Here is a 6,823-nt window from a genome sequence, read left to right on the forward strand (position 1 = left end):
ATTCAGGTGGAAGGTCGAAGACAAAATGGGCAAACAAAAGGATTTACAAGCAATTATAATAGATTATAAAAGATTTTTTCTGCGAAACAATAGAAATAGAAATTCGGATAAAAATAACCGATTATTATCGATTATAATGTACTATAATTGATTATATTTGTTTTCAAGAAGAGATATTACAATCGATTTTTAATTGATTAAAATCAATTTTTTCTAAAATTTTGCAAGACTGGTAATAAAATCATATTATAATCAATTTTCAATGCTGGAAACTGGATGCGGCAATGTTAAAGTAAGTTAGTTATTTTTTTCTCTCGCTAAGTTTCAACTTTTTTAATCGCGTTTTTGAAAATTTATATAAAATCACGTATTTTTGATATTATTTTAATTGAGTTTTATTCGCGCGTTCAAACCAGCGTTTAAACCCAAACCATCCCTCCACATGCGTTTACCACACCGACTAAACGGGGGAGGGGCGTACGGGGAGGACGTGTGGGGACTTTCAAAAAAATTCCAAAACTTAGTCGATTTTTTTCAGGTCGGCCAAGTTGACTTTCCGCGCACTCCCACAACACTAAAAAGAACGCATTTCGACCAAATTTTTATCAAACTTAACCATGATGTGGACTAATTTATCCGCGCTTTGAAGTATTTATTCATGATGCTGAAAACAAAAACGCGAGTTAATTATGCGTGGTGAATTATCCCGCACAACAAAATTGTTCCAAATTGAATTGAGGCCAGCTAATTAGTAGTGTAAATTTATTCGACTATTATATTCATGCATGGTTTTCGATAATGTTCATTGTTAAGAATTTGCCACTGTTTTCTTTTAGTAAGACTATTTAAAGGGCAATCGGAACGTTCTAGGCGTTGCCCTTATATGCGAGCAGTGTTGTTCACCTTGTGAATCACCTGAACACAAAATGTTTCCAGGAAACAAAAAATTCTTGAGGGTCTCGTCAAATGAACAAACTTTAATGAAAAATAAAAACACAATTTGCATCTTTAAAAGAATACAAACGAGAAAAAGTAATAAAAACAACTGTTTTTTGAGTTGATATAAAAACTTTCTGCCATAAAAAATCTTAATATCAGACTAGCAACGATGATCAAAAGCACAAATTACTATAAGCAAGTCAAAGTAAAAAAAATGAAGTAACAGATTTTATTTGATTGAATTCTATTATTGTTCCGACTTTCGTAACGAAAGAAACGGAATAATTGTGCTCGGGGTGGTTTTTTCTGCAGAAAAATGTTGACTTTGTCAATCATTCAAAATTTATTGTTGTCGTGAGATTCAAAGTTATTGTTGTCGTTTCTTTATTAAATTTAACTTTTTCATGTTATTACTGCTCCACAGACCTTAAGAGGCAGCTGGAACATTCAGGGCTTTGCCCTGATACGAGCAGTTTTGTATTCACTTGAAATGAAGTATATAACTAACCAAAAGCATGTGAAAGGTTAAGAAATTTTTTCTATGTTCTATCATTGTATAGAAAAACAGGCGGGATAAAAATCAACTAAACTTTTTTTATAATTGATAACAATTTGTAAACAAGGAAAACCGGTTACTGTGCAAGTAGCACAGAATCTTCTAGCCATAGATTTAAAAATACAAAAAAAAACATCAATTTTTGTCTAGAGTTTTATAGAACTAGGCATACTCTGCAGTCATAACAAAATAGGCAAACTGGAAAACAGTGTTTGAGGAAATGAATAAAAAACGAGAAAATTGTAACAACATTTTTTTTTCAAACTCTTTTGCATAAATTTTGATCCAAAAAACGGCGCAAACACTTCCAAAAACTAACTTTTCTCGAGCAAAACTAGCACCAAAAATCATCTGTCGAGCTAAATTTGACCAAAAAAACAAAGTTTAAAACAGGTTTTTCTCGGCACTGAGAAAATTTTTTTTTCAATTATATTAAGGTTGCTCGGACCACGACTGAAAGGTCTTTAATATGATATATCACTCAGCACTTTTCGATGATTATTTGCGGTAACTGATTTTACGTGGAAAAAAAAAGAAAAAAAACTAAAACGTCCGAATGCAAAGTTCCTCTCCATTTTTCAAACGGTCGGAACAAAAAAAGAGAAACAAGGTTAAATTTCAAAAAACTATAAAAAATTTTTTTCTCAATTTGGTTTTCTTTCAAATTTCTCTCAATTGAAAAAATGATTCTCAATTCCTAAAATTATTGACTAACAATGCTTCAAACTGAACCGGAAGTTTGATTTCCAACACAAATTTCAAATGTTAAAAACTGTTTTTCTTTAGCAAAAAATAGTTTTTTTATCATGAATAACACTTATCATGAATATCATGAATTTGGCTTTAAAAAACAATTGTTCCAAACAAAGGGGTGGCATTAATAAACGGGAGAAGAGTACTAAACAAAACAAACTGTTTTTTCAAACTGTTTTCCTGCAATTGACGCTGTAATCTCTACTAACTGTAAGGGCCATCGTGGTCGAAAAAAGGTAGCAGCGTAGAAATTTTTTGCAGAATGGAGCCTCTTTGGTGTCATGAGATCTCAGATTTTGAATTTGCGCGACATAAGAAACCATTACAAATAAAATTGGAAATGGACAGAAATTATTATAAGTTGTTGTCGGAAAACTGAAAAATTACCTTCAGGTTTGAAGATTTGTTTAATTTCTCTTCCCTTGCGCACCCCTTTTTGCTCATAAGCATTCGTAACCAAGCACATAAAGTAGATGATGAATGAAAAACATCCGTTTTTTTATCAATTGGAAAAATGATCGAACAGATGCAAATACAACAGTTTACACTAAAAAATAAAACCTTGTTAAAAGACTTTTAAAAACGCCGAAAAGGGTTATCACAAAAACAGTTTTTCAGAAAAAGATAAAAACAAAGAAACAATGGAATTTTATTAAATCATAATAACAAGGAAAACATAATAACCAAGCAAACATAAATTTTTCACTTTCTTCTTCATGCGAACAACTAACTAATCAAAATGATAAAGCAAATGCGTTAAATTGCAGAACTTGGTAAATGAAAAGCAAAATTTTTTCAAGGTCAGGGTTAAAATTATTCCAGTATTTGAAAAATCGAAGTCAGGCCAGTCATCAGAAGAGAACTATTTCTGTCAATTGATAGTTTACGAAATATTAAAGCAACTAGTCCTACTTACATAACATAATGGAGCAGTAAGTGATCAAAATTTGCAACGAGTAAGCACCTACAGATTGTAATATTTGAATGCATAGAGTTGAGAACTTTTCCGGAAGAGCTCAAGAAAGCGTATATTAGAGCAATTTATAAAGGAAGGAAAACGATTAGGTAGCGGAAAATTATCGGCCGAATTCTGTGACGCTACACTTTATGAATGAACTTTTTTAACACAAATAAAAATATATATAAAGTGGAAAGAGGCTTTCAAATAATATGCAATTCGGTTTTCAGAAATCCAAATCTTAGATCGAAGTTGTACTTTTTTTAATGGAATACGAGATTTTAATGATCACAGTGAAGATATGTCTGCAGTTGTTTTTTTTTATCTTGCAACAATCGGCAATAGAGAGCAAAGTTGACAAACACAACATCCGAATGGGAAGTTTTGAATCTTGGAGTGGCACAAGGGACAATTCTCGAACCAATTGTTTCAAGCTCTATGTTAAGGATTTTCACTCGGTTTCAAAAGATGAAAATCAAGCAATTCAATTTGCAGATGATACCAACCTGACAGGGAGCCAAAAACCTTTAAGACTATTACAAGCACATCCTGAAAAAACGCTAGACGAAAAAACGCTTACATAAAAAAGAATTGTCTCTTTTTGATTTCCGATAAAACAAAACTTCTTCTATTTAACTTTGAAATACCCATTTTTTCACAAAAATCACGAAATTAAAAATTCAAAGTTATGTAGAAATCTAGGATTATTCTGGGAACAATATTTTAGCTTTTCAATTCAATTTTTTTAAAAAAAGAACAAGCAAAATGGTTCAAGAAAGCAAAATGGTTAAGAAACAAGCAAAAATAATTTATTCAAGTGTTTGGTATTTCCCCATAAAATTATAGCGCAGTTTTTTTTTACAAAGTTTACAAATTTCAAAATTGAAAAGATTATTCAAACAAACAAACTGGGGAATCAAAGTCTGTTTTTACATAGGAAGTTTGATAGAGCTTATATACTAAGAAAAAGCAAAATGATCTCCCCGGAGCTATTGATAACAAAATTGAGTCTTGTCAAGTTTTCCGATTGCTTGAAAAAAAGAAAAACCAGTAAAGTTGTATTTGTCTACATAACACTTGAATTGCAAAGAAAGAGGAAACTTCAGGTAAAACACCAGAATCGGTCAAACAACAAAAAAAACAACAAATCAGCGGCAAGATGCTGCATTAAAAAATGAAGTTCATGACTTAAAAAAATCAGACTTGTCACATCGCGCAAAAATTCACAGAAAAAAAGACATACCTTCTACAGAAACACTAACCAGAACCATTTGACAGATCACTCGGTGGGTGCTTCGAAAGCTTCGAAAGCTAATTATTAAAAACTTAAATATTTGGTACCACGTGCAGCTTATTTTATGTAGTTGATTGATTGTAAAAGTAATCATTCCTAGACATATTTTAATAACCAAGAAGTTATATGAAGTTAACAATTCTGCTTGCAAAAAAACAATTTGTGCAAAATAATCTTGAAATTGAATGTAGATTACAAGCAAAACAAACTTTTGAAGCTTCTAGAAAATCAAGTCAGTCGAAAAATTGCAAAGTTGCAAAAATTGCAAAAAATTTAATCAAATAAGGTCTATCTGAGCGTTTGAGCAACGCCTATGACTCTGACAATCTGGAGCGATCTAACGAATGGTTTCAACTTTTTTGTGAAAAAATAATATTTAGAAAAGAGCTCAGAACTAAGCAAGTGTTTTTTTGAAAAGTACCTTCATATGCTCTATTCATTTCAGGTCTACAAACACGTTGAATAGAAGTGAACATTCTTTGCTTTGTACTTTCAAATTTGGTGCTTTTTTGACTTTTGATCGGTTTCTCATTTTCAATAATTTCAATTGGTGCCGTGATAAGTGTATATACAACATTTGGCAGCTGACTATATGGCATCAGCACTCAACTATTTCCTGATAGCAGCCTTATCTTTTCTTCCCATTTTGCTTTGCAGCCATCTACAACCGGAAACAAGGGCTGACAAGAATTCTCACAAGAATTCTAGCCAAACATGCCAACAAGACATTTGAAATTCAAATTAGCAGCTGAAAAAACTTATGAAGCGGAAACAAGCAATTTTTGGCAGACACCAGTCGAGCCGAAAAAAAAAAATTCAAAATTTTTTTAAAAATCTACCCTGAAACTAACCCTTTAGTAACTAGTACCCACCCAGTAGTTAAATTTGAATTTTCAAGAAATTGAGCATGTCAGCATTTACATCAGCAAGCGATATTAGCAATGAATCAACTGATTTTGTTAAACTAGTTATCCCGAAAAAATCTACATTCCGATTTGATAACGCTCGCTAGGCGCAGATGTAAAAAAAAACACAAGGTTTCGATGAAATTTCGACAGAAGATTCAAGATCACAACTAATTCAACGATGTTATCAGCGAAAAGCGTTTTTTTTTATTATACTCAAAGGCAGGTTTTAACATACTTTTATTTCACATCGTGTAGATAACTAGATAAATTTACACAGAGGCGAAGCTGAGCTTCGCACCACTTGCAATGCAAAACACAAAAAAAACACTAAAAACTAGATCTATCAAAATGAATAAGACTAGTTTTTAAACAGAAACATCCACCGATAATAGAATGAAAAATAAGTTCCAGAAAAGTTTGTTAAATTGTAACGAAGTCGGAGATACTTTCGCAGAAACCCTTTAAGCTGAAAAATAATTCAAGACTCAGGAATTATTAACAGTTAATATTTCTCCATCGCCTTCATTACTTCTTTCGCTCGTCAAATGAAGCAATATGAGGCCCCTAAGGTAAAGCTTCGGCTTAGATTATCTCGGCTTATAACATCTCATATTGCGTCGTTTGACAAGCGAATAATTTTTTTTGCGAGAGTTTGCGTTTTGAGCGTGAGGGGGACTTGATAACTTTCATTTAGTTTTAAATTTTTTTGGCGAGCTTTTTAAGAAAAAAAGAAAAAAAAGCCACAAAAATTCAAACCCTTAAAATACAGTCACCCAAGCATAAAAACCTAATTAGCGTGTCAAATGAAACATATGAGGCCTCAAGGACAAAAATAAAAACACAAAATTCAAAAAAATTTAAAACTAAATGAAAGCTATCAAGTCCCCCTCATGCTCAAAGCGCAAACTCTCGCAAAAAAAAATTATTCGTTTGTCAAACGACGCAATATGAGATGTTATAAGCCGAGATAATCTAAGCCGAAACCTATCAAGCCGAAAAAAAGGAAACTGAAAAAAAAACGGAAAAAAATTCGAAAAAGACTTCAAAATTTAAAAAAATATATTATACCCCCTCACCATCCATCAAAACACAAACACGCACACATACACACAAAAGCAATTTTCGTGTGTCAAACGGCGCACTATGAGGCCACTAAGCCGAGATAATAGAAGCCGAAAAAAGTAGAAGCCGTACCCAGTAACTTTTCTAAAACAGATCTGAAATAACCTTTTTCAGATCTAAATTTCAGATCTGAAATAAATTGTGAAATGTTTAAATAACGCTTGGATACTTTAAGGATTGGTTATTTCAGATCTGAAATTTTTTTCATTTCGAATCCAAATTTCAGATCTAAAGTTTGTAAATTTTTATCAAGAACTGAACTAAAGAATTACAGATCTGAGAATCAACTTATA

Source organism: Symsagittifera roscoffensis, chromosome 9 (assembly GCF_963678635.1).
Source record: "Symsagittifera roscoffensis chromosome 9, txSymRosc1.1, whole genome shotgun sequence".
Lineage (NCBI taxonomy): Eukaryota > Metazoa > Xenacoelomorpha > Acoela > Convolutidae > Symsagittifera > Symsagittifera roscoffensis.